We start from the raw sequence: 24,626 nt of genomic DNA, 5'->3' as shown, positions 1-24,626 counted from the left end.
TTCCTCATCTCACTTCCAGCTTTCACAGAGGGGAGAAAACAACCTTTCTCTCCCTCTTTTCTCTCCCTTTGCCTGTGGTTCTCTATGCCATACTAAGCTGTCTCTGGTTCAAAAAGGAAAGGAACTTCAGACTCTGCAGTGTCCGTTAAGGAAACCCCTATTTCAGGTATAAAGAAAGTGGCAGATAGTCAGATGGTACCGTGGATGGTTGCTGAACAACTCCCCAGATAATTAATTACAAGAACTTATATGTCTAGCTATGTGGACCTAAGGATGGTTGAAAGGACAGAAACCACAGTATGGGTATAAAAAGTAAAAAAAAAGAAGGAAATAATATCTTGCAAAAAAATTGTACATAATTTACCCAGAGCAATCCTCTTTGTAAGGAAAAGGGTACTCTCAGTCACCCAAACAGAAATACATATTTATATTCCTTTTTTGATGAGTGACAGATGGAGTGAAGTAGTGGAGACTAAAAGGGTTGAGTGTGGGTTGATTTCTTTCAATTCAGTATGACAGAGTGGGTCATGTATATGGTTCGTGAGTGTGGTACTAATTTATTAAATGCTCGTTTGGATTTTAAAAAATAGCTTGCCTTCATTAGCATTCTCAGGAAACAGACTCCATTGTGTAATAAATCTCACTTGCAGGAATTTTGGCCTGATAGTCATCTTAAAATGTTCCAAATTTTCTTTTCCTGAGCCCTGTCTCCTGCTCTACTACAGTTCTAAATATTACTCCTTGCTCTTCATCCTCCAGAACTAAGAGGCAATTCTCACACATTCTTATTCACAAGATAAGTTAGTTTTGGGGGGCAAGTCTTCATTCCTCAGGTCATTAATTCTTGTCTATTTGGTTTCTTTTCTTAATGAACAGTCTTTCTACAAACGGGGGTAAGAGGGAACTTCGGCATAATGGTTGTTTGGCACAGTATCACTTATAGAAAATAACATGTAAGAATCAGAAAGCAGTAGAAGCATTAAACCTAAATATAGTTTGGAAAAGAGCAAGTGATGAGGAAAATGTTCATTATGTATAGGAAAAGCTGTAAACTGACTTTATGCTTCTTTCTTTCCTCCATATTTTATTAAATTAGTTCATATAAATTAGTCAAGATGCTTTCTGCCAACTCTGTTTATGTGCTTCTTTAAGCAGCTTTCTTTCATTCTAGTCAGAAAAAAAAAAAGACAAATTTCCATCCATGGTTTGGTGTTTTCACTGGTTGTTGTTTCCATGCTTCTGTGTGTGTTGTAAAACTGAAATGAGATATTCAGTTGCTCTTTACTTTTGTCCAGTCGAGTCTATCTGCTCATGAAGCCCTTTGAAAGCACTGAAGGTTTCAGTATTCAATGTGATGAGCCTGCAACATTTGGTTAGTTGATTTTGAAATAGAGTCTTTTCCTAAAATGTTTGAATTTGCTCATGTTTGTTGAACACATTATCTCATGGTGGGAAGTGGACTGGGAATAGCACATTCCCCTCCCAGGTTTAGTATTATCAGGTAATACTGTGCATTCCTGTATAATTTCTTTTGGTTGCAGACCTAAGTCACAGCCACTTAGTTGTATTTACCTGTCTATCTGTTAGAGTTGTCCTCTAACATTTAAATACAAAGTTTTATGAATGCCTAGAACATCTTTCATCCACCTAGGATGTATCCAGGCACAGTGATGTATCCTAAGCTCTTGCAGAGGACTGCAGGTCCAGGATTAACCACTGCACCACTATAGGATGGACACTGTTGTCCTGAGCAGTAGGAATTGTGTCACCTTAAAACTTCCCTTAGTGTGGTGTGGCACATCACCTCATCTTCTACTGCCACATGATGAAGTGATCTCCCTTTTGTTTTCTGATAATAATTAGCTGGTAATATTCTGACCATTTCTGCTACTGTATTTTGTTTTATGCTGATTTTCAGTCTCTTCTATTTTAAAATTTATGAGCTAAACTATGACCACTTTTTGATAGCCAAATAAGATGGATTCATATTTTTTAAAATGTATTAAACCAAAGATCTTGATCCAAAAGATACTGTTTTGAAAGATATACTTTTACAATTACTTTATAAAAACTTTATGTCTGCTACTAATAAAAAAGAAAATATTGCAAATAGTCCCTAACTGGGCATTTTGCTAAGTTAGTGTTTTATTCATTTTATTATACTGAGGAATTTAAAAGCTAGAAAAGCTGGCATTAAACTGAAAGGGCAATGGAAAGTTGGTAGCCTAAACATTTGTTTTGATTCATATGGAAGGAAAGAATTTGGACCAGATGCCTGAAAGAGCTCAGAACCCAGCAGCCCCCATTGTTCTTCATTTAGGTGCCTAAATGGTAACAGTCGGGTGTGCAGCTTTCTTGAAAACTGATCCTTTTGTGTTGTGGCAGCTTTTAGGCTTTAGCCTATCTCTTTCTGGCTGTAGAATTTAACTGTAAACATTTTATTTCAGAATTGCCCCTCATCAGTATCCTTCAAGCATTTGCTTATAGTTAAGAGATCTATTGTTAATATCGCAGGACTGTGACCCCTTTAGCTTGTCCCTAGTTTTAAAAATATGTCTTCACATTGGTTTTGAGCTGGGGACCTACTGCTCTGTGCCTAACGCTTTGGTAATACATCAAGGAGTTAAGGCAGGGCGTGTACTCTAAAAAATGCAGCACACTCACATATTCTTGTTTGCTTTAGCATTAAAGCCGTATAAAACATAACTTAGAAACAGTTTTAGAAACAGTTACTAAAATGAGGAGGCCATAAGTAAGCTTCAAAGACAAATTTTTAATAAACAATCAATCATGTTACCCTGTACCCCAAATACAGAGGAGAAAGGTTGCTTTGAAATAAGACATTGGAAAGAAATGGAGGAGCTTGAGCTTAACATTGAGCTTGAAACTCTGCCATAGACTTTGTGTATGAAGTTGTCATAGGCAATATTGTGTAGAAGTATCAAAGCAGTCCCCATAGCTGGAAGATAGCACATATGGGTCAGCATGGTGTTCTTATCAGGCAAACTGTCCCTAGTGAGAAGCAAATATATCATTTTGGGAAAATCACCTTTACTATACTCCTTAAAGGAGTCCCAGCGTAGCTGCACTCATTTCATTCCTTTCAGAGTAATTTCATTAATCTTTACCCACTGCTGTAATTACTCCACACTACAGATCTGTGGTCTGTAAAATGGGTGTAACTGTCTTAAGGTTTCTTATGTATAAGCAGAGGAAAAGCATTTAGGATGCTAAGCCAGACTGAGAATGTGGCTGGTGGAATCAAAATGCAATCATAATTCCGAATACCAATTGCTGGGTGAAATACCAATCAAGGTATTTTGAGCAGGTAGGGAGCTCCAAAGAAAATATAAGACTTTTTACTTTATCATCTTAAGTAGGGGCACTTTTATCATTTTGTGGAATTTTTGAGCCATTTATTGGCAAATGTGCTTTATCCAACCATATGTATAGAGGTGATGTACAGATATATTTCTCTGCCTCAACAAATATTCCAGCTTCTTTCCAAATGGTGTGTTTGTTTGGCTGATGCACGACCTCAACCAGACATTTTTCTGAAATTGAATCCAGATCAAATGGAATTGCTTGCGGACTGATTGGATCTCAGAGCTTGCCTTGATTGATGTTCCTCACCCTTCTGGAAAATGGGTAGTTGTCAGGTTATCTGGGATTTTCAACATAGGTTCATATACACTATACATAAACCTGTGTTATCCTTGACAGATGTAAATACCACATCCAGTTAACATTTAAAGTCTATAGCAACATAATTTTAGCAGCATCTTGCTCCAGGGCATTTTATTTACTTATTTTTCATGTTAAGATTGTGCAGTTCCCTGAGTAGGTCTTCATGACTTGCAAACTTACCATCTGCTACAAACCCTGTGCCTTCTCTTCTTGTTGGACTGAGTTTGATTAGACATGTTGTAAAATTTGTCTTGGCTACCACTAAAGTTTCATATCAGTTTCCATGGTATATTGCTCCAGTATAAAATTCTCCATTGTCTCATTCCATAGCACTAGGAACTATTATGAATTGCCATATTGTGAATTGTCTCTCCAAGAACTAGGAACTTGTCTTCTACCCTGAGACTGAACTGGAAGAGACTGGACACCCAAGTTTTTCTTGCCTGTCGCTGACTGACTCATTGCCAAGAGGTATTCAAGTCTGGCTTCTTTTGCTGTATTTTCAAGTCTAAATGTAAGCCATTAATATACCTGTATATTTTTCTGTACAGTGATTATTACATTTCTGCACAGAGCTCTAGGAAATTGTGTGAAGGGTGCTATATAAATGTACAGATTAGAGTGGAGTGGATTAAATAAGATTGGATTTCTGGAATGCACATCACCCCTTTACTATGAGTTCTCATAGTGTGGTTAGAGCCAGCCTGTACTGCATGAAATTTTTTTTTGTGATGTCCATTTAACCAATAAATCTGTCATCACTGACTGGTCTCCATTTCCTCTGAAATAAACAAATCACTATTAGGTTCTTTGAAGCAGCAGACTGCCAGGAAACACAAAAGTCACTTTTGCTTCATCCACGGAGATAAAGTAGTTAGTAAGTGGAAATGAGCTGCAACTGAAGGAGCCTCAGTGTTCTCACACCTGCTAGAAAGTACTGTACATTTCCACACAGCAGGAATTCAAACAAACCTCAGATCACTGTGCTCAGTGAAAGTGAGCTTGCCTAGCCAAGAAATGAATTGCAGACCCTTGGAAACTACTTAAAGAAAGCCAGTTTCACAGGGACATATGAAATTTGAAAAAAAGAAAGAGTCCAGAAAGTCCTTCTAGGTCTGTGACATCCACAGAATCATCTGTTGTATGCCTCGTACCATGTTTCTGACCTCCACACATCTCTGACTCCCTTTTCAAACCAGATACTCCTCTGGTTGCTGCTCCTGGTGTTTCATGCCACAGGCTACTTCTCTGTGTATTAATTTCTTTTAACACAGAGAGTTTTCACATATAACTTTACATTTGCCTTTTTTTAAATTATTATTATTTTATTTTATTTTTTTATTCTTGAGTGGGAATATATTTCATTGCAGTCTTCTCTTTTACCTCTTCTTCAATGTGAAAAATTAGTCTTGATGAGCTAGGAAGTTCTTAATTCATTCTGGTTGTTCTCTGCTGAACTACTTCCACTGCTGAAAAGGTTTTTGGATATTAAGAAACTATATTTGGATATAGCTTCTGACAGGCTAGCTTAGTGTCATGAAGGGAGAAAAAAAACCTGGGTGTTAGGTTATGAGTTATTTTGGGGTTAAATTAACTAGGATAGTTTAGTTTTTCATTAAATTGAAGGAAAATATTCATGTTAAAAATTACATTTATTTTCAGCAAAATAACATTAAGCTTTCTTCCTAATAAAATCTGACTTTTGACTTATACAAATATCTGTGTATATGAAAAATACTAGAAACTGCCAATGACATCTGAACTCATGACAGGAACAATCAATAACGGAAGAAAAACTATTTTCTTTTTTTAGGAAAATCTAATGATTCTTCATTGGAGGCAGAACCCTGGTCCAGCAAAAACTAATAAAAAATTTTAAATGAGACAGTTGTACAACATAATTTATAAATGGTGTTGAAAAACATTTCATGGTTCTTTATCCATCCCATTCCTTATGTGTGTTCCTAACTCATTTGTAGCTTGTTAGGAGTTTTAATATCAGTAGTTTTTTTGTTGTTGTTGTTGGAAAACAATGTTATTACAATTTCAGTAAAAGTTCTATCTTGGATTTGCATCCTTAGCAAGTAATATTTTTTCCTTTAGTCCTATAAATAATTTTTTTAAATTTGTTCCTATCCACATCCTTTTAAGTGATTTATTTTCAGACTTGCGCTGACATTCCGCTGTATTTTTATTGGTAGCAAATTCAATACTTCACATTTTGAAATCATGATAAGGTAGGAACTATTCTTGTAATTACTGCAAACATAAACATAGGCTTTGGTTGTATCCTTTCCAAATGGTTATTCTAACCCCTGTGTTCAGATTGCTGTCTGATGTTTGTGTATGTAATGTTTTGTAAGTTAATATGGGCTTTAAAAAAAAAATAAAGCCAACATGTTTTTACCAGTAGTAACTTAAAGGGACATTTCTATATCTGTCTCTTCCCTGCTGTGGACTAGGTGTTTGTACGCTCCCAGCACAGTGCCATAGTGTCTCTGTCCTCCTCAGTGGGAAGGAAGGAGGGCCGGAGTGAACAACAGATTGACATTGACAGAATGACAATGCTATTTGCAGACAGAGCAATGTGCTCCACTACATCCAGTCCTGAGCCAGAAGCTTACCAGAATATGATTTCATGAGAGGGTGAAATAGGAATGCCCTTCATTTCTCATTCTCCGCATTGTGCTAGTGATGGCGAGGTATAAATGCTCCCATGGTGAGATGGTATAAAACTAAACCAGAAGGAGTATGGCAGTTGCTGTGGTACCAGATGCCAGATCTAAATTGGAAAATTTCTGGAATAACTTGGGACTCCAGTTGACAGTATATATTTCCTGGCTTACATTGAATCCCACATAAGTGGTGTTTCTGTCAATAACAGAATGAGGGAATATATATATATATATATATATATATATATATATATCTGCCTGCCATACATATGACAGTTCAATTCCTACAAAATGCACTACTCGTTTATAAAACTGGGATTAGTTTCTAAATTACATTTGCCAAAATATCCTGAAATGAATCCATACACACTCTCAAAAAGTGCTTAGAGATGATTTTTCAAATATGATTTTGGTAGCTTCAAGTCCTTAAAAGGAACATTTGCTGAAACGACACAACTGTTTAGATCCTGATGTACCACAGATATAATCTCCATCCTATCATTAGGAATAAATAATGAAATGGTGGGAAGAATCAGAGACTTCAGAAGAGGTTATAAAGGCTGAAAACACAATATTCAAAGTCCAGCTGGTGGGAATATAACAACGATGAAGAAGATAGAAAATCTGGTTTCCCAGTTGTCATCTATTTTTCTTGTTTCCCACAGACTTATCACACATTAACAATAAAGGATGATGATTGTTCAGTTACATCCACATGAAAAAAAAACATCTGTACATCTGTATCAGGTCTTATGTGGCCTTCTGCATAGATGGAAATCCTGGTTTTGCCACTTTCAGGCTGATCTCTAAAAAAAAAAAAAAGGAAAAAAGAGAATATTAAATAAGCACAGGTACACCTTAAAGGTTGTGTGAAAAAAATCCCCAAAATTTCCCAGGTTTTGTCCTTAGATGATTTATTCATGTAACTGCTAAAGCACCTTGTTACAGGAAGAAGGAAAATTTGAGGGCTACTAAACACTTAGCTCTGCATTACATGAACTTGAAAAATTTCAGTTACCTGACAACTGTAAAGGATGTTTTTATGTTTTACTGAGTATATATGGGATTCCTTTCCCTGTTGATTCATTTAGATGAAGATTCTGAAGTTGTAAAGAATGCAGTGAAGAATTTATTCAAGATCAAAATTAATAGGATAATTTAGTGTTAAAATTAAATATTCAAGCTGATTTACTTAATCTTGGAACTCAAAGCATTGACACTTCTTCTGACTTGGTAGCCAGTTTTGTAAATCTCAAATGCTCAGGGGCTTTCTGTTTTGTTTGCTTTGTTTTCCAACAAAAAAATGACTCCAAAAGAAATATCATGCAGACAGTATAAATCCAGTCAGCAAGGTACTTATTTTCTGAGAAGTAATCCAGTCAAATGAACCCAAGTTTAGAATGATTGGACAAATTCCAGGTCAACATCATAAAATTTCAGTGGTTGTTCAGATCAAAGGCTACAACTGATTTTTCAAGGCTGCTTCACTATTTTCACTTATGCTGGTTGAGTACTTTTAGTGTGTGCTGAACTAAAATAGTATAAAGTATTTTTTATAATTTTTAAGTTGCCTTACAAGACCCTGAAGATGTCTTGTTCACAAATTTTTTATTATGCATGTATATGCATAAAAGAATTAATTTATTTCTGTATGTACTGCACAGCTTTCTTTATCTTGTGTTTATCTTAAAATTTTGTTTAATCATATTTAAGAGTGTTTAGTATCTGCCCCTGTAAGCCATGAATGCTGGAGCCACGCATTTCTTATGAGAATGGTTATTCAGCCTTGGTGGGAAAAAAAGATTCTGTCTCTGCATTTGTCAACCTCTCACATTCTTAAATTTTGTAATTGTTTCAGTGGAACACAGTTGTGTTAGAAAAGTAGTATTTTGGAAAGAAAAAGCTGCCAGGTTGCTAAAGCTATTTCTGTGGAGGGCTGGAAACAGCTGCAGAGACCTTGAGGTGGACTCTTTCCTTCAAGGGGAAGCCAGTGCACAGAGCAGAAAAGGAAAGTAGTATGTCATGTGAATCTTCATGCTAAGCAGACTCCTTGTGTGTTTATGCATGAGTTCAAACTTTCTTCAGTATGCGTGACTTAATATGTGCATATGCATTACATCAGTTAGCAAATTTTGCTCATTGATGCCTGCTTTGTTTCGGGTAGGACAGGGCATAATCTTCATCATCTGGAGTGGGAGTTAAACACAGTGAGAATCAAGCCAAGCAAATACATAGAGGCTAGTCAGTGACAAGGGCATCTGCCTTCACGTCTTAACATCAGGAGTCAGCAGGGTGGGGGGTGGAGGGGTGTAGCGGAAGGAATTTAGAAAGAAGGAAGCATTTCAGACAAGTACTTTGGTCCTGTCTACAGTCAGCTATGCTTTGTCCAAGTGATGATTTGTACCGGATATAGCATTGCCATCTCCTACATTTTTCTTAATATTGATTTAGAGTAAATGAGGAGCTGAACATCATTTTTGGCATCTCAACATTATTGCCTTACTGGTTCTTAAACTACTTTTTTAGAAATATGGAATGCTTTGAGAAAAGAGTGGTATAGATATTCCAGGACATCATATTCATAATGATTCACAAGGTTCTGGATCTGAAAGGGACGTAAGTGTGTAATGACTGCTTCAAATAATATAGATAAATTTGATGATCAATAGCTGTACAAGCTATAGAGAAATGACTAACCCAGAACAGCATTGTGGGTCATTGAAGATCATTTTCCTTAGAAAAATGGGTAAAAAGACAGTGGCTTTTTCTACCAATTCTTTCTTTTCACACAGACACATTTCTTAGAGTTGTGAAACAACTTATTGTTCATATCCTGTATGCGTACTTGGTGGGATTGTTATTTGTAAACAGATTTGCAGAACTGGATTCGAGCTAATGACTTTTCTGCACTCTGTGTGTTCTTTTACCAGGTTTAAATAATTGTTTATATTCCCCAAAATATCTCATGTGCAGAGGGAGTTTCAAAACAGCTGCTTTCTAAATATGCTTAGGAAAATTAAAGTCTAAATGCTGATAAGTGATTTTACCCCTGGGGAACTTGTATGAGATGCCTAAAAATGAATGGCTATTTTTTATAGTTCTCTTACTGATAAATTGTTATGTTACATTTACAATGATGCTTCTTTAATTTCAGAAATTGCTTCCACTCTGAAACCATTTTTGTGTAATTGTGGCTTGTATGGATGCTTCCCAAATATATTTCTGTGTTTTCAGGTCAGATGCCTATGTATAAAGATGTCTTAATGTGTTTAACTTTTTCAGTTATAAATTGAATAGTTCATAGCCACATTGCAATTTGTCATGTAGAAGATACGCTCATTTATACCCACAGAGATTCATGTTTTAAAATATTAAAGCATATGAAAATTATTCATTTGGTATATGAAGTATTTACTATGTAAATACTGTTAACAGGTCTCAGTGGACCTGAGTATCTCTTGACATTTCTTCTCATGAGGGGTTTGCTCACCTTCTCATGAAGGTCTACAATGCTTTTCTGAGAACTGTATATATATTTTCATGTCGCAGTTCTTCTTTCCTTCTTGCTTTAGATCCTGGCATGTTTCTTATCCTTAGTCTTTTGCTGCAAAGAAGTCTGAGGACACTGCATTTTTAGACCTTTTACTATGATTATTTCAATTACTGCAACCTTTGAGATAAATAATATTTTTTATTTTTATTATTTTTTGTAAGCATACTGTAAGGAATTTCAGTATAGCACCACTTAGGAAGACAATTTTGACTCAGAAAAATACTTTTCATTTTAATTTCTTCTACGGGTGTACCTCAGTGAAAAGAGACCTGAACATTGTCCTACTACGATGTCTGCATAACATTGACTATGGAGGATGCACAGGATTATGACTCCTCTTTATCTTATTTTTTGCCCAGATCTGTTTAAAATGTGAAATTCCATACCATTTATATGTAAAACAGTAAGCAATCTATGTAAGTTTGGCCAGTTCCTATCACACATTACTTAAATAAGGATTGAAGTCGTGTTCAAGGTAGGAACTTCTGTTTACAGTTAGATGAATTGGGAGATTAAGTTGAAGGATGTAGCAACAGTGAGGTTTTCCCACAGTCTTTCCTTAAAACCTGCTCTGGTTATAGTGCCCATGGTGGTGATAGCTGGCATACAGTGAGCAGCATGTACACTTGCTTATTAATCTCACAAAGAAGGGAACTGCAGCATATTTGATATATTGTCAGCTCTTCAAGCAGCACTGTTACACCAATACTGAAGAATAATGTGCTTGGAAGCTTCTCTGTCATATTCTATTTATGTATACGTCTTTATTCAAGGAAAGAGCTTCTGGTCTCTACATATTATGAACCAAATAAATGTCCTTTTAGCTAGGAAATTAGCCTACCTAGATGAGTCATTTATTCTTCAGTAGTTGATTAAAGTTTAGCCTTTTCCAAGTAGTATTATTTAAATTTATTTATTTATTTCCTTTGAAGATTTAATAAAGTCATGCATTAGGGTCCTGATGTGTCTCTTCTCAGAATTAATGATGAATAATTTAAATCAGTAGCAAACAGTCAGAAATAGGCTCCTATTAATCCTAAGTGTAAGTTAAAGCAAAATAAATAAAAACAGATCAGAATTAGTACTTATCCCATTAAAAGAAGTTTTTAACTTATTCAGATACACAAAAGCAAGTGTGGCTCTCTTCAGTAGTTTTTGGAGGCAGGTCCTGTTTAGGAACAGGGCACCATCCACACAAGTAATCCCATTTATCTTGCATGTGAAGAGAAACATACCGGTGAATGTCTAATCCCAAAGTAGAATAAGTAGGTGATGTAACCAATGAGGTCTTTTAGGATAGTGGTAGACCAAAGTCTCTCTTGGAAAGAAGGTTAAAAAAAAAGGGTTAAAGAAAAGACAGACTTTAGAGGGAAACCACAACACTGGAAGCAATGTACTAGGATACTCTGGTGGGTTAGGTAAAGCACATGATAAAAAAAAAAATAAAAAATATCATTTTGTTGTTGTTGTTGTTGTTGTTTTACATTTTGAGGCATGAGAAGACACAGATTTCCTGCTTTCAAAAAGAAAGTGAAAATATATGAGAATAGGAAGGCACCAAATTGTGTTTAGATAAATCTTACTGTTCAGCTAAATGCACAGATGCATAAACTAAACACTTTTTATGCCTAAACCACTGTTTATATAGTAATGAGGATTTTCCATCAGTCTCTTCAGTTAAACAGTAGCTGTCTTTTTGCTCTTTAGTGGAAACATGGCAGTCTTGCATAAAAACATCAGATATATCAGAATGTTATGCTTTTTAATCTTTTATATTAGTGCAGCATAGCCATAACCCTAAAAGACCAACATTTTAACCTCTTTCCTTTTGAATTTTTCTCAGATTTGTGAAATGAACTGTGTCCTATTTTGCTTAAGAAGAAAGTAGAGGTTTTGGATGATAGAGAATGTCAATATCCAGTTTTTGTTTTTGTTTAGAAAGATAGAGAAAGCTTGTTTATGACCAGAAACACAAGCCAAATTCTGTAACAGCAGTATAAATTAGCTATTTACTCAAACCCATGTTTACATCTGCAAAAGAAGCTGTTGGTCTGTGTTTCAGTGCCCTAGAGGCCTACAAATCCCCTGGAAAACATTGCAACATGTAAAACAACCCAGTGCAGTTATTCAACAAGTAGCATTTTGATAGGACTGTGCAGTAGCAGAGCATACTCAGTCTAACATCTAAAATTCAAGCCCTAGTGACATTTATTCTACTTACTGGAGTCACTAGGGACAAGAGCAAAGAAGGGAGATGCAATACATGCTAGTTGCACATTTTAAATAAGGAGGCAGCAAGCAGAAAAATCCTAAAAGTGACGTGTTGCTGAAGAGTGGGTAGGGGAGGGAGTAAAGTTGTTCATCCTTTCCATCCAAAGGTTGTTCCACCTTTCCATCCTCCTTATGACACCTTTGTCAAACTAGGGATAGCTGTGCTAAGCAAACAGTCCCTCAGCCATAGGCTTCCCCTTTGCCTCAAGATCCTGAATAGGAGCATAAGAGGCCTACATTCTGGTGGTTATCAATGGATAAAAAAGACTGGAAAAGCTTCTTTCTTGGCAATAAAGATTTTCAAAGCTGTGCAATTTTAAAATAAATTAACCTAGATTTATATATTTATATATATATATATGAATATATATCATATTCATATATATGAATATATATTATATTCATATATATAATGTGCATATATATTATATAATATTACATATATATAATATGCAATTATATTAATTAGGCTGAAACTTAATGACTGGAATAGTTTTAATTTAGGTTGAATTAAGTTTTATGTTGAGTAAAGTATCGCCCCAGATCTCAAGCTGAACTGCTATAACTCTTTTTGTTGGACAGCTACTGGCCTTTATTCCACTTCTTAATATTCCCATTGAATTTTTGCCAGTTCAGAGCTTCTACACACTCTTTGCCCAAGCTGCCAAACCAGAGTTCAGGAGGCATTTTTTTGAGGCTCAAAGGGGTGATTTTTCTCTCTCTCCTACCTCACCCCATTAGCAGTGGCAAATAAAATGTTCACTGTTGCACTAAGGTCAAACTTTGGTTTGGTGGTATGGTATATATGCGGGGCTGTCAAAATCTCAGGATGTGGGGACTGATGTGGATAATTTTTCAGAAGAATTAAATAACCTTTGTGTTTGTTTCCAGTTTTGCAACTTTTAGGACCAAGAAAAAAGTTATAGCCACCCAACCTGTATCTTCAATTGCAATAAACGTTTCTTAGCTTTCATATCCCAGTAGAGATAGGTATTTCAAATGAACTTTGTTTAAAAGAGTAAAACAAACACAGGATTAGAGTAAAGCATATACAGGATTTACTATGCTTTGACATGCACTGTCAGACTCTTTCACTAGCACATTGCCAGGAAGGCCTTTCTTCTCCAGCTTAGATGTAGTAAGTTGTATGAGATGAATGATGGAAGAGTCAGGACATACTATTTAACATTTGCATGCCAAATGGCCTCTCTTATTTGGGAAAATAAAAGTTTCTACTTTGGTATTAGCATAGTGACCATAGAAAGACCTTTCATTACTGAAAAGTAGTTGGAAATGAAGCTGGGGACAAAATGACCTTTTGATTTGACTAATGTACTGTAGACTTGTGGTCTAATTATTGGACACCCTTGGGTTTTGGGGAATTCTTTTTTTTCTTTTTTTTTTTTCTTTTTTTTTTTCTTTTTTTTTTTTTCCTATGTATAGCTGTTCTCAAAGTACTCACTTGAGACCTGATTCTGCAGGAACTTCATGTACACACTGAAAAGTTTGCAAAATCAGACCCGTATTACTGTGCTTTCTCTTTCAAAATGAAAAATTAAGACTATATAAGGAATATCAACTACTTTGGAAATGACCATCAATTTCAGATGTTTAAAGGAAGCGTAGACCACTTAGTTACTTTAACTATGACCTATGAGTATCATACCTTTAAAAGGGGACAGTACAAGTACATCCTAAAATTTGCCGTCTCAAAAGTTACTTGAACCCTTAGTTAAAGTGACCTCCCTTCTTAGATACATAGCAAATATATTGTTGCACTGTAACCTGAAAATCATAGGAATTACTCCAGACAATTATATTGCATCTCTTGCTCACATCAAAGTGTTTTTTTTTTGTTTGTTTTGTTTTGTTTTGTTTGCACCCTGCCAAAGCTTTCCATTGTGAGTCATAAACTTTAACTGTACTCCAGTCATCCAGTGTGATTCTTAGCAATTAAGAGCATTTATTTATCAAAACAAACAAACAACAAAACAAAAACAACAAAACAAAACAAAAACAAAAACAAAAAAGCACCTCCCCTAGGCTGTAAAATTAATAGTAAAATAGATTTAGCAGAACCTGCTCTATTATTAATTTTATTTCTTTTACAGTTTTATTTCATTTACCCAATATATTCTTTAGTGAAGTTTTGTTATTGTTGTTTAGTTATGTGATTGTTTTTCCATTTTTTAACAATTATACTATAGTTCTAAAAAGGAAGTTCTATTACCTTCAAACATGACAAAACCCTTTATTATTATTAATAATAATAATAATAATGAATTCTGCTTTTTACGATAATCATTTGAGAGGACACAAAGAAAGGAAAACATGGCCTGCAGCTAACTAGGAGATCTTTTAAGTCAAAAACAGCTGATAGTAAGGACTTCTAAAGTAGTCATTAGGAAATTTTCTATCTAACATTAACAGACAGTAATACTTTTAAGTAAAAAATGAAAACTTTAATGGCTGTTCTGAAAGACAATAGTATAAATAGTTTGAACATCTGAAAATAATTATTTTATAACCCCTCTTATTTTGTTTTCCCCTGAAAGACAGGTAATTCCATTTAATTGCACGTGGGAAAATACTTTCCACTGTTTTTCCATTTTTTAGTTAAACTTCAGCATGATGTTGTAAAGTAAACCATGAATGAAATAGTAATATAGAGCCATAGCAGCAACCTTTGTTAGTATAACAGTATGTGTGTTTTTCAGTTTTTTTTTTTTTTTTTTTTTTTTTTTAAAGAAGAAAATCTGAATATCTACTAAGGTATGTTATGAGCACAACTGGGGCTGTTGGCTTCATTTTAATGCTTTCTCAGGGATAATAAGATTTACAAAACATGTCACTGAAACTTATGCAGGCATATGTGTTTGCACAGAAATCTCTGGTATTTCTTAAAGAACCAGGCAGGGATTAAATTTGTGCCTTACACTGGATGCTGTTATGCCACATGAGTTGAGCCATGTCCATCAACAGCAGTCAGTAAGGCAGAGAAGAACCACATGCTATTCCTTGTGAGGACTGGGACACACGTTATGACTGAGACGGATAGTGATTTATGATCCTGTGATTCTGTAAGGTGCTGCAGGCTTTGCAGAGGCCAGATATGTTTTTTTTCAAAAGGATAGTTTTTAAAAAGAGATAAAACACTTCAGGCAGACTGACTGAAAAATAAAAAGAAAAGAGAAAGGGTATTCTAACATAGGATTAAGTAGAAATCTTGGATGTTAGATTTGCTCCAGACACTGTTTCTTTCTGTCACATGCTCAACATATATAAAATTTTCACTGTGTCATTAAGGAGTCCCAGAGAAATCTGTTTCATGAAGAATGGAAAAAAAAAAAAAAAAGGCAAGTGTAGCACACGTGGAAGAACTGTGCTCAAAAATACCGCTGTGAAATGGCTTCTTGTTTCCTGTAGCATAGGAATAACTTTTATTAGCATAGGAATAAAATAATATTTAGAAAGAGTTAAAGTAGAATTGTTGGTACCCCTTAATATTTTCCTTTGTGTAACTGTATCCTGAAGACCTGCTTTGGAAAGATGGGTAAGTAAGGTAATACAGAGCTCTAAAGAAACTCCAACTGTATTAAAGTTTTGTAAGTGTTTCAACTTTTATTGCTAAGTATGGAAAACTAAAAGCCTGGATTCTTTGGCTTATGTACTTTTTTTTTTTTTTCAGAAACGTTTTTTTTTAGAAACGTATGCATTTGCTATATATATATATATTTAAAAAAGGAAACTTAGAAGTCAGTAAGATTTAAACTCTGAGTTCTGCATATATATTTTGAGAATATATATATATATAGGAGCCTAAGAAAATACCTTTCTTTAATCAACTCAAAACCTATCATGATCATACACAAAGTAAACTGGGATGTATAATGGGATCAAAATTAGTTCTGGTAGTGGAGCAGTGATTCCACTGGTATTTTTGAGTTTGCATCAGTCTTGACCCATTGTAATTTGGGGAAGAACTTGGCCTAGACTTAGAAATTGGCCCAGATGGCACACTCATTTCTAGGCCATTGCTCCATTGTGCCACGATTTGTGACATGGTCTGTTACAAGACCTACCAGTATTACTATAGATATTCCCTTTACTTTTCTTCAATGTCTTGTATGTGAGGAGTGTGGGCAATGGGGCAATGGTATTATCTATCTATAACACCTATATAGCTAAGGAGGAAAAAGCAACAGACTTTACACTTGGTGAAGTCTGGAAAATACAACTTGATTTCAGCAAACCTTGGATGAGGTTACTATAGTCACTGCATGTTAAAAAAAAAAAAAAAAAAAAAAAAAAAAAAAAAAAGTCTAATTGCCTATGGATGAAATGCAACAATGATTTTTTAATTAGAATGATACTTGGAAATTCACAGTGAATGCCTGACTGCCATTCGGGAAGCAGACATTCCTAGACTTGCAGTGGAATGTAGTGCAGCTTTAAATGCAAGGGACTTTCAAGTTAGATTTGAAAATATATAAAACTAATGGACATCTATATAACAAAGATAATTTGGAATCAAGATCTCTAAAATGCATTGCTCAACATATGTTCTCTTCCAAACTGCACTTTGGATTCTTAATAATAAGACTGTCAGTCTAAATTTGCAGAGAAAACAAACACACACACACATGCATACACACACAAAAACCAACAAACCAAAAAACTATTTTCATGATATTTAAATTCCAGATAGCACATACAAGATACATACTACTATAATATTTGTTTATATTTCTTAGCAGCAGATCACTACAACATATTTTTCCACTCCCTAGCCTTACCTAGATTGTTGCTGCTGACAATATCTTAAGCTAAATATTTGGTATTTTATGACAATGGAATTCATTCTATGTGGAGCAACCTCAGCTGTATTTTAGTTGTGACAAAGAGACAGATGTACTTGTTAGAAAGAATACTTGTTAGAAAGAATCTGTGCCAAAAGCTTACTGTTCAAAATGATTAAAACACTCAGAGTGCATTATTTATTTTTATTTTATTTTATTTTATTTTTCCTTAGTTTGTTATTTTATTTTATTTTATTTTATTTTATTTTAATTTTATTTATTTTGTTATTTTATTTTATTTTATTTTATTATTTTAATTCATACAGGAATTAAAAATGGCCTTTTTTTTAAACCTGAGTTTCAAAATTCTGGTAGCTGCTCCAGTATTTTTGGCAACATAGTGTTTTCCCTGCTTCACAAAGCTAAAATGAAAACAGCAACTCAGTGTTTTAGGGAGATAAGACTTGTTGAGAGGTGATTATATGAATAAGTTATGTGTGTTATATGCTCTTTTCTCTTCTTAAGCAGACACTTCTCTAAAGTCTGTAGTGCTTTAGATCTTTCATGTACCATTTTCACAGAAAAAACTGTTTTCCGAAGTATTTTTTATACAATAAAGTAGGGCCCAGAGGAGTATTTTAATGCCTCCTTTAGAAAAAGTACAGCTGCTGCCAAGGGAAGGGCTTTCAACAGACCAGTGCTGATGACTGAGGCACACACAGTGTTTGGGGGATGGGGAGGAGGGGTGATTGCTCTTCACTTTTATTTTTCTTCCTTTGGATAGGAAAGAGCCTCTGTGGGAGATGTCTAGTAGGTGAGACACAAGGGAAAGGAGATTACATGAGCTCCTGTCTCTAATACCATTTTCTCCACTTAGTTGTCTTTCTTAGAGGATTCTCTATGGAAAATTTCTTGTTATATATCTATAAGCGACTCTTTCTTGGGAGGACTCACTGCTCTGTGGGTAAATGTTAGTGGTAGCTCCCACCTTCGTTTAATGAAACTCTTCAACATGAAAGCTAATTAAAAAAATGATCCTGAAAATAGGCAATCTTCTTGTGTATCTGATGCTGCATGTAAGAGATGTGTCTCCAGAACTCCAAATGGGAGTTGGAAGTCCCACTGGAAAAAGTCCTATTGAAATGCATCCTGTAAAGTTTCTGTAAGGGAAATGCTGTATTGACTTTTTAGACTTTTTTTTTTTTTTTTTTTTTTTTCTTAAAATATCTTTCAAGTTGCTTTTACTAATCTAAGTAAATCTAAGCTGTAATTATGCAAACATTTGGTATTGAGCATTTTCCACATGAAGATCTACTAAGGTGTAGCTATATGGGAGACATCATATTTTGGCTTCATATTTGCAAGATTTAAATAATAAATGACGTATATGCTATATAGTTAGATGGATCATATGACCTGTCATAAGTACATCATTTCCACCATAGGTATCTTCAAGAATCTACAGCATTAGCTATCATAGTGTTGTGAATCAGTGCTTCCAATACTGTAGCATAATTCCTGGAATTGTAGTTTCAGGAAGCAGTTACAACAAAAAAGGTTGGCAGCAACAACTAGTAGGTAATGTTTTAGGATGGTATATAGAGTGTTTTAGAATACTGACAGGTTTTGCTATGCCAGTTCGTATTTCTGGGGGAGGCTGTTTTAAGTTGTAAATTGTCACAGACTGGGTTAAGGAAGCATTAATTCAATAAGCAAACAAAAGTTTGCTTTCTTTAGAATGGAAAGAAAGCTTCATGTAATTTTGACATCATACTTGTGCTACTGTGCCATTTGCACACCAATTTGTTGTGAATTATGGAAATGCAGATGGTGTTCATACCAATTCTCAGAAGAGATTCTCTAAATATGTTTAGTGAGTTTCACCTCCAGAAATTCTCAAGAGACACTCTAATTGATTATGTTCAGCAATTTGGAACTGCACTTTTAACTGAGCAAAAACTTCCAAGGATGCTGGAAAGCAGTGGGCAGTGTTTTAAACACAGAGTAAATTTACATATTAAGTCTGAGAAACTTTGAATAGAAAATTTAGGAAAAAAAAAAAAAAAAACTGAAAAAACTGTAATGGAAAAACTGCTTAGCATTATCTATTAAATGTCAAAAATGTTTGAAACTGACCATTTCTGGGTAAATCTTGTTCTCACATGTAGTTGTGGGCAAAATAATAGGAACCATATGGGGACCTTTATGCCAACTCCCTGCTTGTATCTCACTGAACTATTTCATTTTGTCAGAAAGTATAGTTGACTATAAAGTATCAGAAACAATCAGATCAGGTAATTCAGCTGTATATAAGTAATTCCTACCATTAACAAGTAATTTTTTCCCTCTCTTTAATATCCCTTTGCAAATGTAGCAACACAAAATTGCTTATATTGTTCATAAGTGTATTTCAAATTAATGATATTTTGCTAGTTTATTGTCCAGATACTAAAGTAGTTTTTCCCTAAGTTCATATTGTAAATATGTTGAAAGTTAAAAAAAAAAAAAAAAAAAAAAAACTTTTTTTATTTATTATAAAAAAAATTTTTTTTTTTTTTTTTTTTTTTTCCAAATAAAAAAATTTTTTTTCCATAAATATATATTTTAAATTTTTTTAAAATAAAAAAAAAAAAAAAAAAAAAAAGCCTTTGGCATTTAGTCACATACCACTGTTGTGTCTTATTGATGTTTAGAAGCTCTAAAACTTTGTTTACATGTTAGTGATTTAAACAAACATAGAGGAATTAAGTTTGAAAGACATGCACTCAGAAGTACTAAGATACTCAGAAATAGAAACTTTTCACTTTGATTTCTTTGAATAAATTCCTTCATTTTAAAGAAAAAAAAAGTAAATAATTTAAAGTATGCTGTAGTTTGCTCAAACACTTGAGCATTGTTTATAGGAAGGTATGAATTTAAGAACATCTAATTTATCTATTTTTGCTATGACTTTATAGTGATATAAAAGTAGAAATAGGTAGTTCATGTTATGTACTTTCTGAGAATAAGTGTTGGAAAATGTGAATGAACGTTGGGAGACTGAATATTGAATAACAGTTCTAGGGGTGAAATTTTGATGGCCTTTTTGTCACAAATTATTAGTGTTTGCTGTCACCGCTCACTCTCAGTACAAATATCAGGATCTGGAAACCATCAGCAACAGCTAATGGAACACTAGCAATCTTATTCTTTGATTTTATTTATTTATTTATTTATTTTGTCTGGAATCTTACATTGCAGGTATTAACTGAGAGAATTTCTGTCTGAGAAATGAAGGTATGTCAACTGTTGAACTGATAAAGGAAAAAAAAATAGCAGGTGCTTCTTACACATTCTACACCTGATTCTGACCCTACTCAGTTAGCAGCAGTGCTTTGTATCACTGATGTTCTAATCAGTATTTTTCCTTATTCTGTGAGCAGGCCTTTTATTCCCTAGGCATGTATCAAAAGCAAAAATGCCAAAAGGTCCACTTTTTCTGTTCCACAATCAGATGCTATACTTGCTTGGTATGCTTCATCTCTCAGTGATGTAGAATAAAGGAAATGGGAACTCTGATAGGACAATACAAATGTTGGGATAAACAGCAATCTGTTCCTTTGAGTAAAGGAGAAGTAACTTTTGAGGTTGTGGACTAGCACAATTAGTAATGATATTCATACATATGTATAGATATTTGTAATAATCTTTGATCTGCTGTTAAGCTTAGTAAAAAATCTAAGCTTCCAAAATAATTATGTCTTTTATACAGTAATTTAAAACTTTGAATGACTTTCTAAATGATACATTCTGTATCAGTTATCAACAGACATTTTTGTCCAACGGGGGATATTAAAGAGTTTTTGAAAACTAATAAGAACAGTTATGAGAAAGTAGTATGACCTGCACACCTCAAAGCCATGTTTAACTGCCTACATTACTTGACATCCAAAGAACAAAGGTTTGCAAAAAGAAACTGATAAGGTACTAATACATGCATGTAAGCTATGTCTTGTGAGAGTGTGCCAGAATTCATCTGGGATAAAGCAGAAGACAGATAATATAGATTGCTGTATTTTTCATCAAGTGGTTTGTACCATCTGTATATATTTTATGTGTGCCTTTTGAGAGGCAAGGAGTGTAACTTAGATCCCTACAGGCTTTGTTCTCTGCCTCTACACCTACCATTTGGCATAAGATGTAGCCAGTAGAATAAAATGAAGGTTTTGGGGACCTTTTTCTTTCCCTAGTTGCAACAGCTGCAAAACAGATGTGAGCTAACATTAGTTCTGCCAAAAATCTCTTCCAAGTCTCCCACCCATTTTCCACCAAAGAGAAACTAGTCAGGTGATGTGAACAGAGAACCAAAGGTCAGAAAGAGATGGGAGCTCCCAGTCCTAGTTCTACAGAGACTATTAAAAAGAAGCAAGCAAAATAACTCAGTTTACTGTTTTTAAAGTTAAAACAACCAAAATTTAGGGCAGTAACATTTCTAGAAATTGCTGAGAAGCATGCTGTCAATGGGAAATAAAAGGAAATCTGTACACGAACCACAGTAACACCACAACAGAGAAAATCAGATGACAGCAAGAGTTCCTAACTGGCATTCATGTAACTGAAAAAAAATCTAAACGTCTTTTTAGATACATTTTCAATATCTCAAGTGCATTAAGCAAAATACCATTGTCTTGCTGGCCAGACCTTTTCTGAAACAGATTGCCAAGGATTCAATTCATTCTTTTGTATGAACCTCAGCACTGTGAGGGAGAGTCATCCTTGCTTTAGGTTTCTGCTTGCCTTTCCAATGTTGCTTTCAGCTATTTTTGAGTATAACATGTTTTTTTTCAGAGTATCTTGACAATTACAAGATCACAACTATATATGCTTATAGAAATGGAAATAATCAGTTTAACATTTTTTATTGTGCTTGCATATATTTCTTACAAAAATCTGATTCATTAAAGATATTATTAACAATGTGGTTGAACAGACTTTGATTTCTAATTTTGTTACAGTCAAATTATAAAAATATCCTACATTCTTAGCATTTATAGTGACTCAAAAAGAGTAAAAATGATCACTGAACAATGAAAAAAAATCAATTAATGACTGAGCTCTTCCGTATATTTTATGATGACTCAGTGTGACTACAGTGTGACTGAGCTTTAAGAGCTAAACTTTCAGTTCCATCACCTAAAGACAATGGTGTGGGCACACTAAGTTACAAAGGCTATCAGTAGCTGTAGTAGCCCTGGCACTGAATTTGTCTGAGTTCAACACTACTGCAGACCAAACACATCTAAAGTAATATAAATATGAATATTTTGCTGTTTGGAGGTTGAGCAAGTGTAGGCTCTTGTCAAGTTCCCCATAATATGTTGTTTAACCTGCTCTATGATGAAGGAAATGTGAAGCAGGCCATGACAGCCCAGACACTTATGTAAGACAAAGGGAAAGATCATTTAGGGATCTGTGTGCAGTCACAGACATTCAGCACACTGGCTGGGGTCTGCCTCAGCAGGCATATGTCTGCAAACAGCAAGCAGTATGGAAAATGCAGTCAATGTCATGTACCAAAAAACAAACAAACAATCAAACAAACAAAAAACAACAACCAACCAAACAAAAAAGCACCCACATACAAAAATCCTGAAAGTTTGCCACTGTGTCAATCTGCTGATGAAATCATACTGCTGACAGAACTGTGGCTGCCAGGCATTAACAATCTGTCATTTTCTGAAAGGCAGCATGCAGCAATGGCAGGAATGTCTTAACCAGTTGTTTAAGTGTACTTATATTCACACAGGATCTGTATGGGCTAACACTTCTAGCAGTGCTGAATCCTCTGTGCTGGCAAACATGAAGGACAATTGCCACCCTAGCAGTTACCTTTCTTTCTCCTTATATTAGTAGCTGAGGATCCTGGAATTTAGATTCTGATGGCATTCATAAACTGGGAACTCAGAACCATGAGTCTGAACTTTTGGACATTAGCCTGAAAGATGACATGGCTAATTATGGCTTTACTGATTGTACAGTCATTTGCTTTCAGAAAAAGTGATTGCATTGCAACTCTCAGACACTTACAGAAATTGAGATTCTCCTGAGAGATGATTGGATGGGCACTCCCAAAGTTTTTGCCTTTGACTACTCACTACAGCATTGGCTACCAAGCTTTTATACACCTAACCCCACTTTCTGTTTCATTTCCTGATTTTTGTCTTTATTTGTAATATTGAAATTTTGTTACAGTGTCAATGTCATCTGTAAGTGCATTACTTTTATTTAAGGTCACAGCCTCCAGCATGGAAAACTGCCATGGATCTTTCTTGCAATTATGGATATGGGATATGGATATGGATATGGATATGGCTCATGGCCTCGCATGGGCCCAGTTTTATCAAGGGTACAAAGAGGTCTTTAGCAATGACTTGCAAGAAATACATTTTTGTGTTGTACTGTAGGTAAGCAACATGCACACCCACCTTCTTTCAAAGACGTATGAAACACATCTCTGGTGGTATAAGGAATAGTAAATCAGAATGCTTAAAAAAAAAATGGTTTAGGTATCTCTTTTCAGTGATTCATTGGAAAGCTGAAATAGAGGCATAAGAATTTAAGTCTGGGTCATCTATATAGTATTTGGACCTGCACAGGCATATGATGAGGTTGTAGAATGGGAAATTTTGGGGAAGAAAAGGTACGTGTATCTTCCTGCAACTGAAAAATGCAGACAGAAGTTACAGTGTTTAGTTTGCCAGCTAGTATAAAAGAAATGGGTTTAAGGTGATTTTGATTTATCAAGTTCTCTATGTTGAGTCTGGATAACAGACCATGTCTCCACACTACTGATGTGTGTGCTGTCTAATCCTTCCAAGTCCTTCCAAGAGAAGTCTGACAGTGGCTGGGGCCAAACATATCCCCTACCCATACAGCACTTTTTGTGGATGTCCTCAGTATACACACAAGCATTACATCACACGTTCAAAGCAGAGTTCTGTGTCATGTCAGCAGAAGTTAAGAGTCTTGGTGATTTGTATCCATGAGCTTTAAAATGTCATAAATTAGTGACTAGCACTGAGTCAAGCATCAACAATTCTCCTGAGAGAAAAAAAAAAAAAAGTTCCCATCCCCATCCACACAACAGAGTAACTGATAAAAAGGATAAAAAGTGAAAACATTTTTTATACTTTTATAAAATGTAGATAGATAGTTGACCATAATTTTGAAACTAGATTCCCTGGCCAGTTGGTCTCAGGCATGTTGATGATTCATCTGACGCAGAGTCCCAGGGAGTGATTTCCTATGGGCCTGTTCTTTTGGATGTCGATACAGGTTTCTATTTAAGTCAGCAGCTGAAGTGTGAATTTATCTGTGACATTTTTAAGATGGTTCTTGAAGCCAGAATTTGACTAATGATACTCCTACTGATCTCCTGTTAATTTTGGATTTATAGATGTGTATCATTCCCAAACTTATAAATGTCCAGTTCTCCTCCAATATTTTCTCTCTCCCTCTCTCTCCCTCCCTCTTTATCTCTCTCCCTCCCCCCATTTCTCCTTCTCTTTTCCTCTCATTCTTCTTTCTTTCTTTCTTTCTTTCTTTCTTTCTTTCTTTCTTTCTTTCTCTTTCTTTCTTTCTCTTTCTTTCTTTCTTTCTTTC

The 24,626-nt window shown here is 34.9% G+C and overlaps 1 protein-coding gene across 1 annotated transcript in view; it reads left to right on the top strand.

The window, feature by feature from the left end:
• The window catches only part of MEOX2 (mesenchyme homeobox 2), a 59,324-nt gene that overhangs the window by 20,001 nt on the left and 14,697 nt on the right, over positions 1–24,626 (top strand). The gene's annotated exons all lie outside the window — the stretch shown is intronic.

The sequence above is a fragment of the Oxyura jamaicensis genome, chromosome 2 (assembly GCF_011077185.1).
Source record: "Oxyura jamaicensis isolate SHBP4307 breed ruddy duck chromosome 2, BPBGC_Ojam_1.0, whole genome shotgun sequence".
Classification (NCBI taxonomy): domain Eukaryota; kingdom Metazoa; phylum Chordata; class Aves; order Anseriformes; family Anatidae; genus Oxyura; species Oxyura jamaicensis.
The sequence above is the reverse complement of the archived record's forward strand: the minus strand, read 5'-3'. Positions and strand labels throughout refer to the sequence as shown.